This window comes from Accipiter gentilis, chromosome 20, assembly GCF_929443795.1.
Source record: "Accipiter gentilis chromosome 20, bAccGen1.1, whole genome shotgun sequence".
NCBI lineage: Eukaryota > Metazoa > Chordata > Aves > Accipitriformes > Accipitridae > Astur > Astur gentilis.
This window is the reverse complement of record NC_064899.1, coordinates 1,809,666-1,821,857: the sequence shown is the minus strand read 5'-3', so window position 1 is coordinate 1,821,857 and position 12,192 is coordinate 1,809,666. Positions and strand designations below refer to the sequence as shown.

At 44.0% G+C, this 12,192-nt stretch overlaps 1 protein-coding gene across 2 annotated transcripts in view; it reads left to right on the top strand.

Annotated features, from left to right (window-relative positions):
• The first annotated feature begins 291 nt into the window (after positions 1–291).
• Positions 292–12,192, top strand: part of SNRNP48 (small nuclear ribonucleoprotein U11/U12 subunit 48) — a 46,496-nt gene continuing 34,595 nt past the window's right edge. The window contains exons 1-2 of one of the 2 annotated variants that reach the window (XM_049823936.1): positions 292–509; positions 842–950. The gene's annotated coding sequence lies outside the window, so the exon portion shown is untranslated. Of the gene's footprint in view, positions 510–829; positions 951–12,192 lie in introns of those variants that run through there. The other variant, XM_049823937.1, reaches the window with a different exon arrangement.

Here is a 12,192-nt window from a genome sequence, read left to right as displayed (position 1 = left end):
CTGCGGCAGCCCGGCGGCCGGCCGCCCCCGGGCCGGGGCATGCTGCCGCCGGGGTTCTCCCCCGGAGGCCGGCGGTGGGGGCTGCTCGACCACCGGCCGGCCGGCAGAGCGACGGCTGCGGTAAGCGGGGAGAGGAGAGAGTTGCCGAACTCCTGTCCCGTAATCCGCTCAGCATCTCTTTGGAGGAGATCGGGGCTCGGGCTTAGCGCGCTGACATCAGGGGCGGGCGGGCGGCAGGGAGGGAGGGAGGGAGGGAGGGCGGCCGCCCCTCAGGCGCGGCGGGCGGGAAAACACCTGCGCTCCCAGAGAGGAGCTGCGGGCTCCTCAGGCGGCGACCCGACGCGCCGCCGGGCCTCCTGCCCGCCTCAGGCGGCGGGCTTCGCCTCCCTCGGCGGCCGCAGCTCTGCCGGGACGGAGGTGGCCCACGGCGAGGCCGGCCGCGGGTGGGAGAGGGGCCGCTGGTGGTGTGTGTGGGGGCAGAGGCGGGCGCCGGGCCTCCTCCATCGCAGGTCAGAATTCACCTTTGGAGAGAAATACACTGAGGGAAGAAGTGATGGTGCAGCACTTCTGTGCTTCGAGGGAGAGCCTCAGAGCAAGCCAGTCATTTAAATCCGCAGTCTGCCAGCTGCAGAGGTGTCAGGCACACGTGATTTTTATGGGGGGCCTTTGGAGATGGGGTTGAGAGGAGTAATGTGCGTGTAAATCGAGCTCCTGCTCTGTCGTGGCACTTCTGAAACCTTTTTCACTTTCAAGCGCCACGGATTAGCACCGTCCACCGGCAGGGAAAGGGTGGGGGAAAGCCCTTCAGCCAACAAAACGGGCTCTCTGGTTTCTTCAACAGCGTTTTGGAGTGAACCTCACATCTGTGATGTGCTTCGGCAGGCGAACGTCCAGGCTCCAGGTCCCTGTCTGTCTGACGGGAGAGAAACGAGCTGGTATTTCTGCATGAGGTAAGGCAGAGTACGATAGACCCTTTTTACATTAAAAGGACGTGCGAATGGAAGGTAAAATGTAACTCTGAGTAAAGGGGCTCGAGGAGCAGGTGCTTACAGTCCTTCAAGAAAATGCCTTGTGAACCAGACGTCACTGGTGATAGAAAGCCCAGTGGCTTCTTGCTGATCTCTAACTGGTGGGGTTAGCCCAGCGCCCAGCAGAAGGATATCTGAAATCAGAATTAGTAATAAATAGCTCCCTGAGTGGCTGCTTCTGCAAAGAAGCTAAACTGGGAAGAAAGGGGATTAAACTACTCTCTCACCTCCAGGCACCTCTGAGATCATAGCTGACGTATATTACCAGACATGTTCACACTGATGCTGCCAGTCTCCACTTCTTGCCTTTTGTAAAGAGAGGCCCGTACTCCGACACTGCTGTACGTGTCTGTTCCCAAACTGAATGCTTCCGAGCTGGCTTTAATCGCAGCATGAGAGCTCCAAAGGATTAAATTTTACTCTTATTGCCTATCAATTTCTTAAATATTTGCATTGAAAAAGCCTAAGGGCTCATTCAGTTAACTTATTGTTTCCTACTCAGTTAGTGCGGCCAATGGTCTGCTCAACAGATGCTGTTTCTTAGGGTAGCACTTGTATTTTGGAAGAACTTCATTTTTCCTTGAGACCCTGCAGCTAGCAGGGAGCCTTTGTGTTGTTCTCAGCCTGAACTCATTGTAATAGCTCAGGAAGACTTTTGGCTTGTAGTAACTTTGAATAGCAGAAAAATTAAAAAACCTAATTCTAACTAGAGGGGAGCAAAAATTGGGGGGTGGGGGAGGATGAAGATTCAGCTCACCTGTAAGAACCGATTCATCAGGTATAGTTGTTTTGCTTCTGTCTTATAAAATAATTTGACAAGAATAAAGATTTACTTTATTTACTGGATTGTTTTTTTAAAAAAAAAATATTAGATATGTTAACAAAGATGCAGGCAGAGTAACTTTGAATAGCAAAAAAACCCCTGAAAACCCCTAATTCTAATTAGTAGGAAACAACAGTTATTTCAATATAGGAAAAAAATGTTTGATCATGAAAATTCATCCTGTTTTTTCCTGTGTTCAGTGTTTACCTTATCAGCTTATTAATGGGGGAGAAATGAATCAGTTTGTTCCCACAGCTGTAGTGATTCTGGGGGGACCTCAGAGATGGAAACTGTTTTCTTTTGCCTGAGCCTGACACGTTCATCCTTTCTCTGAAAGAATAGTGCTATATTGCTTGAGCTTTCAAAGCAAGGTGTCAGGCTAGTACAGAGCAGACACTGTGTTTCCCATTGAATTTTTCACTTTTACAACTGCCATTGAGACTTGTAGTTCAAATTATTTGATCTCCGTGCAGCTTGACAATAAGCTACCACAGAAAGGTGCAGCTAATTGGACATAAACCATGACGTGGTTCCCTAAGATGGTGCTGCAGCCATTTATCTGTTCAGCATAGAAGCTCCCACCAAGGCTACTCTGCTTGGGCACGGTTATGGATTTAAAACAGATTATGCCTGCCTGGTTTCTCGGTTCTTTCAGCAACACAGTTTGTATGTGGCAAACAGGGTTTCTTGTCATTTGTGCTTCAGTGTGCAAATCAAATTAAAACAATGCGAAGAAAGGCCATAGAATATGTCTGCAAATGCTTTCAAATTATCAAAAAAAGCTATTTTTGTGTCATTTGTAAGAGGACAGCCTCAAACCTTTCATCTGGAAAAGATACCAGTTAACATCACTGAAGTTAAATGCTGGTATTTATAAACTTTGTAATAAAAGCAAAGAAATAAACATTATCATCTTAAAGCAAATAGCCCAGAATTATTAGTCATTATCATCAGCAGTATCTCGTCAAAATTTATTGCTGGGAATTAACAAGGCAGGAAATTAAAATATCCAGAGGAGATCCCACCTGTCCCTACACAGACAAAGCTTTGCTTGAAGAAATCAATTTTTGGAATGACTATAGCATCAGGTGCCCCCAGTTCACCTCATTAAGGTTTGTAAGCCATTCCATTTATAAACAGTGCTGAGACTGAGATTTAATGAGATTCATGTGCAATAGTAAAATTACTATGAAGATTCAGTAAGCGTTAAGTGTCCTTCTCACATTCAGTAATTTAACATGAGGAAAAAATTCACAACACACTGAAAGTTATTTCCAGTATTCTTCAAAATGAAATCTAGTCAGAACAAAAGCATTGGTTTCCTTAATAAAATAAAATTTAAAAAAACTACTTAGTTTTGGTTGCTTACGTTGTTTAGGTATCTGAAATTTCTGATCAACAAGAAGTCTGTTTATATTTTATTTTTACTCATCTGACATCTATGGACTCACTTTTGAAATTCTGAGGGTGTTTCTCTCTTCCTTAGTTTATCTGCCTGTAAAAACCTACCGGACAAGAATCTGAGGCTTAGGTAGTGTTTGTCAGTAAGGCATTAAGGCTGTTTATGCACCTTCCCAGTGTATTCTCACAAATCGGCACCTTAAGCAGTTTCAGTGATTCAAGGGTTTTATAAATTCTTGCTTGCGCCTCAGATAGATAGGTTTTTCTGCAGCCATTTGGCTCTTTGCCCATTGATTTGTAGGTTTATGCTGGGAGGACATGAAAGGATGGAGCAGCATATCGTCACCTGGCAGCACCAGCAGTTGTAGCAACACCACGCTATTAAACATAAGAGCCGTCTCACTCCCTTCCTTTCCTTCTCTGTTGAACAGCTTGTAAAGGCGCTTTTTTTTTTTTTTTTTTTTTTTTGAGACACATAGAAGATGTCTCTGTGGATGCTGGGACCTCTCTTTCACAGCACTTCCACCAGACCTACCAAAGGCAGGATTCAGAGCACAAGGAAACCTCCCTCGAGCAATCTGCCCATCTTCACTGACGGGAGAGGAGCTGAAACCCCCAAAAGGCCAATGTGGGGAGTGGGTTTGGTGGCGTGACCCAAGCCAGCATCGCCCCAACAGTAACCTGGTCCATGCCAAGGGTCCCAACAGGTGGTCCATGGAGGAAACATGGGCACTGAGGGAAACAAGGTGCTAAAAGGGATGGGGTATTGCTTTTTACTGACAGCATCTTTTGGATTTTTCTGGACAGACTGATAGCAATTTGCACTTTCAGCATTACTGCCTCCACACCTGGCATTGGTCCTCAAAAGAGACTGGTTGCAGCTTCAAAAACTGGCTGCTTGAAGTCAGTCTCAATACAATATTTAGGCACAGATGTAAGCAAACTGGTTTCTGGAGTTGCCGAGTTCTTGGCAGGGCTGGCAGACTAACAAATCCAACCCCTTGTTTATTATGCCGGATTATGTACTTTTGATTTGGATGCTTTGCTAGGGCTGTAGCAGGGCTGTAAACAGGCTAGCTGCTGTGAGGCATAAAAGTGGAATTAACCTAGCCAAAAGACATCAGGTGATGTACTGTATTTGTGCTTTACTGTTGGTGAGATATGCATGAAGACGACATTCCAGGTAAAGATTAAGAATTAAGTTGAAGAGATCACTGAGGAAACATTTCCTGTCAATTAGAAAGAGCCAAAGACAGTCAGCATTTGTTTTCGTATTTACCCGATTTGGGGGGCGGGGGGAAGCATTTACAAATGAACAGATTCAGCAGAACTGGCTAAGGCCACCCCACTTACAAATTCCTTTGGAAGGAGCAGGGTTGGAGCCTCCATTTTCCTAAGCTCTGGCCAAGATTTGATGTGAAATCCTGCTTGATCTGAGAAGTAACATCTGCTAAGGAGCTATGGGTGGAAGTTGCAATATGTTTCCTGGAAGCCAAAGGCTTGAGCTGAATGATGAGAGTGGAGCCAGAGAATAAGAAATATTAGCAATCGTCTTGCTAAATGTTAGTGTTTTCTCAGTTCCTGGTATTTTCCAGCTGGTGCTCAGTCAGATTAAATGTTGTTTAAAGTATCTGTAATACCAGCCCGTTGGTGTCTCTGTGCAGTTCGTACAGTGAAGGGACGTTAAGTGTAAAAAGTTGATACTAGTTCATTTAATTTCATTTACTAGCTATGACTGAAAATAATTGGTGTTCTGCTTTTAATATGAACCTGTATTTTGTTTCTACTTGAAATCTAAAGCATGGCCTATTCTAGGAAAAGATTATTTCCTCAAGGCGCAGTATTGGGTCTAGCTGATCTCAGCTTTGTAGCTGAACCTTGCAAGCCCTGCCCGTGCTGAGCTCCCAGAGGATGGCAGCGGTTAGCAGCAGGCAGATTTCTCAAGGTAAATTTTGCTAGTTCTGAGCAGGTAGAGCAGTTCCCTGTTGGCCAGGAGCACCTGGAAGGTGTGCACCTACCACCTCTGCACTGGTTGGCAGGGCTCAGCTTCACAGGAGGAAGTTTGGAAGCCACTTAATGAACTCTTTTTGGATTATTTTCTCAGGACTGTAAAGAATGACTGTTGTAGCATTGGTAAGGCACATCAAATATGCTCATGTTGTGCTTTTATATGTTGTTTTGATATTTTTGAAGGTGGTGGGTAGACGGCTGACAGTGGGGGAGCAAATGCAAGTGAAGGGGGGAGAGAGGGATAGAGCTCGACTTCCCACAGAGCTGCTCTTTTCAAATATATGCTACTGTAGACTCTGTTGACAGTGAAGATCCTTGAGGCTTCTCGAGAATTCTCCAGCGTGGAACTTCTGTTTTCATATTTCTCTTTGTTTCTGACTTAGCGAATTTGTCAGGAGAGAACTGATGAAAATTTGTGGTTATTGTTCAGATGTTGCTTTATTAAAATACTGAGGGAAAACAGAAGTTTGCATAAAATCTTTGTCCAGGGCTCTGCTATCTCTGAAGAGTGGATTACAGAAATCTCCACTTCAAAATACTTCTTTTTTCTTTTTTTACTTTGCATATTATTTCTTAAAATGCTACACAAGCACATAACAATGTGGAAAGTCATTGTTTGAAATGTCAATGGCTCTCTTTTTCATTAGGCAAAGGCTAACAAAGATTGAGAGTAGGAGGGCAAAGTGTTCCTCAACTGGAAAGTTTAGTTTTCTTTTCCTGTATTTTGATATCTTTTACCAAAAGAACACAATACTAAAAATTAATACATGTATAAAAATGATTAGGGGAAAAAAATCCCATATATATTCCATTACTAGATTATAATTATTGGATGATCACCTTTTCTTTGTCTGGATTAGTGTGCATGAGAATTTATTTGTGAACTGTTATTTCATTTTTGAACTCTAGTGTAGCAGAGGACTCCCCACATACACATGTGAAAAATGTGTCACTCAGTTGGGTATCTAAAATAAATAGTTAATGTTATCTTTGTACCAAAATCTTTTGTTCCTCCCTAAAGGAATTTCTTTCCACATACAGGGCATAAACCATGCATTTGCTTCACATTTTCCTAAAATTATTCCTCTTCCTTTATTGGCGAATTATGCAACCAAAAATAGGTTGGTTTGATACTGGTATGAATAAGCCTGCTGATGCTATTCCATACAGAGAAAGCATGTAGCACATCTACCCTTGCACTTCTGAAGCTTAAGATCAGTTTGCTCCGCTTCTACAGATTTCCTGCACGACTGTGGGAGCTTAGAGCCTTTCCATGCCTGGAGTTTTGCTCCTGAATGACAACAGTGGTACATCTCTCTACCCCTGGGATGTTTGGGACCTAAGGACATTACAGTTTTATAGAGGTTCAGGTGGCGTTTGACTTCAAGCCATGGAAGTACCACAGATACGTGTCCATCTATCCTTACTGTTGCCCCGTATCAGTAAACTGTAAAGAAGTCAGTGCTGAATTCATCCTAATTCTAATTTTTCTGGCAAACCCCAGAGAAAGCCGTAATATGTGACCCAGTTTCTATTTCTGAAATATTATGTTTTTAATCCTCTTTCTATTTCAGTTTTGTCTAATTCAAACTGGGGGTTGGACACCACTATCTAATGCAATCCAGTACCAGAGAAACATTGATACAAAAGCACAAACAGAAATAACTTCACCAAGTAGAGAAATTAAAGGGGAAATCTAGAAGTTTTGCTGCCATAATTTATTCGTATATAGCATCTCATTTTATTATCCGCCCTCCTGTGAGAATTTCGGAGTGCTTTAGAATATAACTTGCATTGAGCCGCAAGTTTCGGCAAAGCCTCTCAGCTCATGTTGTAAAGGTGAATACCATGCTCATTTTATAGGTGCTGAAATTGAATTACAGACTATTCAAATGCAGCAGGGCATTGTATAATATAACATCAAACATACAGATGTCTCATTTTGGCACTACTCAAATGCTATAAATGACTCATGGTTTAAAAGTCTTGTCCAAATCTGTATAGCTGGGCAGATGGGAAATAGGGTATGGCTCCTCACTGAGACAGTTGGAGAAATGCATATGGTGTAGCTCCATCCAGGGCTACAAGTGGTCATCGTGGAACTATTTCTCTTTCCAGAACATAATGAATGCCTGCCAGAAAATACTATAAATGGCACGTTGTGACAAACACAGTTATTATATTCAGTATACTGGATTTTTCTCCGACTCTTTCTTCTACATTAAATATAAACCAGGACACTGAGAAACAAAGTGGTCTCCAGCAAGGCCACATGGATCCAAGACCAGTTTGTTGCTTCAGCACAGGATTTCAGATTTTGCATTTGTTTCTTCCTACAGCATCAAAATAATAAGACCCTATCTTTGGAAATGTGATTCCTTGTATATGCAATGGATCACGCTCAGAGGATTTCTTGTTCTTCGTCTCCCACCTCTTCCTCAGAAAACTGTTTTTTTCTGGTGTTAACTGGCCTTTCACCAGAGTATGCAATCATACAGTTAACTAGAGGCTTGTATTGTAAGACATTGTTTATACGTGTGCGAAGCACCACTGTCTTTCTGAGGAGATGATCCTTTGCTGATGCCGTTGGGACAACTTCTGTAGCAAGATGCAACGGTGTAAAATGGGGATAGTCTTGGGTAATGAGTATACCTTGGATCATATGTGTTTTTTCAGCAGGTGTCACTAGTTTTATACCACAGAAGGTATTCCTAAGAATCTGAACGGCGCAGTCAGAAGGCTCCCGACGCTCGCTGAGCGAGCAGAGCGAGCTTTCCAGGTGATTTCGCAGCCAGGAGAGCGAGGAGGGAGGCCAGCACCGTCCCTCCAGGGATGGGGAGGAGGGCTGGGGCTCAGCCTGGTGAGGGGGACTGAGAGGAGACAGACACGTCGTGCACCCAGGGCGAGAGCCGCGTCGCCCGGCTGGCCCCTCAGCAGGTTATTTACAGCCTCCTTCTCTCCGGAGGGACAGCAGTAGCTGTTTACTGGGATTCAAGGTTCCTTCTAGTGGCATCCTCCATGCTCTTCACCCCAGTTGGGCTTACCTCCGCCTAGTAAATCCCTTAGCAGGTAAGGCGGATGCATTAATAACACTTTAAAACACTTCAGAGTTGTGAGAGACACAGAGCTGAGGGCTGTGAGAGCCAAATTCCATTCACACATAATTTCCCCATGTTTCGGAGTGAGTCATTTTGGGCTGCTTGTGCCAAGTGCGCCGGCACCCGTGCTGCGATGGGTAGTGTTTCTCTTTCCACCTGGTGCTGTGTCGGCTCAGCATGGATGGTGCAAACCCCCCATCAACGAAACACCCGGCTTCGTGCAACGGGTGGGTTTGCTTCCTCCAGGGTGGAGGACGAGCAGGTGGGATGGGCTGAGTAAGGAGACCTCCCCAGCCTGACCACAGTTCAAACCCACACCAGGCAGGGGCTACTCAGCAGGTTACACCTGCCCTGTCAGCAGGGATTTGAGAGAAAATGAATTTTAACCATTTGTTAAGTCAATAGATAGGTGCTTTCTAAATTATAGCATTTGAGCTAATGTGGAACAGGGGCACATTTCTCTGGTGGCGCTCCTCTGGTCTGGTCAGGAAGCAAGGCGTGGTGCTGGCAAAGGTTCCTCATTCCCCTGGAGAGGATGAGGAGGACTGCCTTCTGCGTGTCCATACCAATAACGTGCCCAAGGCTGGGGACTCCAAAATAGGGATTACTGCCCAGGTCCATGTGGCCAGGGAGGCTGTTGACACAACTGGAGGGTTACAGCAGAGGTTTTAGCAAAGGCTGATGTTGAAAGACGCATTAATGGGCTTTAAAAAGCTTTGAGATCCACTGGGAGTAACTTTTGAGAATGAGATACGTACCGGTGGGAAAAATCCCTGTGAATAATAGGAATAGGCCATGGTCCTACGTAACCAGCTGTCTCGGTTTCCAATGGGGTCTCGTGATGCTCCTATTTTTTGCTGAAAGTCACGGCTCCTGAAATCACCTGCTTATCTCGAAATAACATTTCTAAACTAGAAAGGTGTGTAAAAGGAATAATAAGTCTGCTATTTTAAATACTGATGATTTTGAAGATGATCTAGTGATTTCTGTTGCCAAGTACAGGATCTTCGAAAGCTTCACTGTGACGGTCCTTGAAATCTGTGAATCCACTCTGATACATTTCCTACAAAACGATGCACAGATTGGGAGTAGCCCCCAAATTTGTAGCCTGCCTGAGCTAATTCTGCTGCAATCTGGGATACAGATCCCACTTTGCCAGTGCTTGCTGAAGGTTACAGCGTGATAGTATCTCAATGACTTCATGTCCTGGTTTCAGCTGGGATAGAGTTAATTTTCTGCTTAGTAGCTGGTACAGTGTGTTTTGGAGTTAGCCTGAGAAGAATGTTGATAACACACTGATGGTTTAGTTGTTGCTAAGTAGCATTTATCCTAAATTAAGGATTTTTCAGTTTCCCGTGTTCTGCCAGCAGCAGGTGCACAAGGAGCTGGGAAGGAGCACGGCCAGGAGAGCTGACCCGAACCAGCCAAAGGAACATTCCATACCACAGACCCTCATGTTCAGTACAGAAACTGGGGGAGTTGGCCGGGAGGGGCGGATCGCTGCTCCCGCATCGCTCAGTGGGTGGTGAGCAATTGCGTTGTGCATCACTTGTCTTTTCTTGGGGTTTATTTCTCTCTTTTTTGTTGTATTCCTTTTCATTACTATTATTATTATTTATTAATATTGTTATTATTATATTTTATTTTACTTTAGTTCTTAAACCATTCTTATGTCAACCCACGAGCTGTACTTCTTTTTTTCAATTCTCTCCCCCATCCCACTGGGAGGAGGGAGTGAGCGGCTGCATGGTGCTTGGTTGCTGGCTGGGGTTAAACCACAACACTTCACAAGTTAGTTATTAATTAGTAAAAATTCTGCATACTTTGAAATTTAGCAGTTAGGAATCATTGGATAGTTTGGAAGTACACCTGGCTGACAGTTCTGGTGAGGAACATATTTATGGGTTAGTAGTACAACAGGCACTCCCACACTGTATTGCCCCATTATTCTGCTATATAGGCAGAATAATCTTCAGAAATAATAGGCAGTCCAACATCTATAACCCAACAAGTTCTTGGCTACTTTTCTGCATCTACCCTTAATTTCAGGTCCTGTATTGCAAGCTTTTCATGTGTGGCCCAAGGACATAATAAAGTGATTTCATATGACGAGCCTTTCATTAGTGGGGAACAGGTTTCATTAGCTGTAGATCTGCGCAGGACTTGAAGAGAGAAGTTTCTGCAGTTTCAGATCAACATCAAGCCTTCCATAACAGAGATTCAGCCTCTTGGTTCCTGAGGTAATGAAGACAGCTTAACACTTACCCATTATAAGGAACCCTGTTTTGTCACTTAAAAAATCATCAAGTTTTAAATGCTCAGGCAAAATTCCTTAGGTTTTAGGAAGGTTACTTTTATGACTGGGGCTTTTTTTACCCTAATTTGGTTTGCTACTTTCAAGAAGGGAAAAAAGAAAGGACAAGTCTGCTGTTCTGGCATGTTAAAAAACTCTGGTGTCCTCTCTGAAAGTTGACTTTCCATAAATATTATGATGAATTCTTTTTCCCAGTGTTGTCTTTCAGCCCTTTGAACCAAGCTGACTAGTGATCACTAGCTGTGTGTTCCTGGTTTTCAGAGGGTCTTGATTACTTCTTTTCAAAGCCCTTGATCCATTTTTTCAAAAATACTGAGCATTCACTGCTGCAACTGAAACATACCTATGCTGCAGAGAGCGAGCATCCTGTGAAATTCTTAAGGGAAAGATGAAGGTAATTAGGCATGTGTGTTAGGTATCTAGATATATTTAAATTGTTTGCCTTATATGCACTGACAAAATCCAGGTCCTAAGCACCTCCAGCAGTGTGCTCTAAGCTCATGACCCCTGTCTCTTTGTGCTTCATCTCCTTTGAAAAAGCTTTTTTTTGTGTGTGACAAAATTTGTTTCACAGTGAACCAGTCTCTTTAAAAAGTCAGACTTTACTTCACTTCTCCTATTATTCCCTTTTTCTCCCTTTTTTACTGGGAAATATGAAAGTTGAGGAGAAATGGGAACTAAAATAGTTTCTGAACTACCTTAAAAACATCCAAATTTCTGCCAGACTGCCTTCACTTTCAGCAAACTCCTATTTTTACCAGCCCCCCCCGCCCCTTCAAAAGCATAGCTCGAAACGGTTTTAATCATGGTTCCTCATGTGCCTGGCATTGTGCTGCGGTCCCTAATTAGGCAGTGACGCGCTATTGTTTTTCCTACCTGTGCCGTGTGTGGCACAGATGGAGCACCGTCGGAGCTCAGCTACTGCGGACAGGCTAAGTAGGCTCTTATCCTCTGTGCAAAGCAGCTTCTTTGAGAGGAGGCAACGTATGCACCGCGCCTGCCAGTCCGTTACACAAGAATTTGTGAGACATCTGCGGATTACTGGCATGAGGATGCTCGGTTTATGTAACGGTACCCAGCTTCCAGGCAGCATTTCTCATCAGTAGGTATTAAAGTGCTCTACATAAAAAAAAAAAGAGGTCAGTGTTAGAATCCTCAATTTACAGATTCTGTGGCTGGCTTTGAGGAAAGAGCATTTTCCCGTGGTCAGAGCAGTGGTAAAAGACAAGACAGCTTGTGCAAAGACTTAAAACGCTTGAGCAATGCACCTGAGTGAACGAGGCTTACCTATTTAGTACTTAAGACCTGTGTCTGAATCTGAAACATGCCTGAATTACCTTTGTGTAACCTTCCAGTCATAAAATTAAATACTGCTGATCACCTGTCTGTCTCTGACATCTTATATTTTGGGCTGCAGAAGTAGCAGTCCCTGTCACTCGGTTTGCTTAATGCTTTCCATACTAAGACCTTCTCTTCAGTTGCATGCAGTTTGTGTGTGTGTGCGCGTGTGCACAGCCG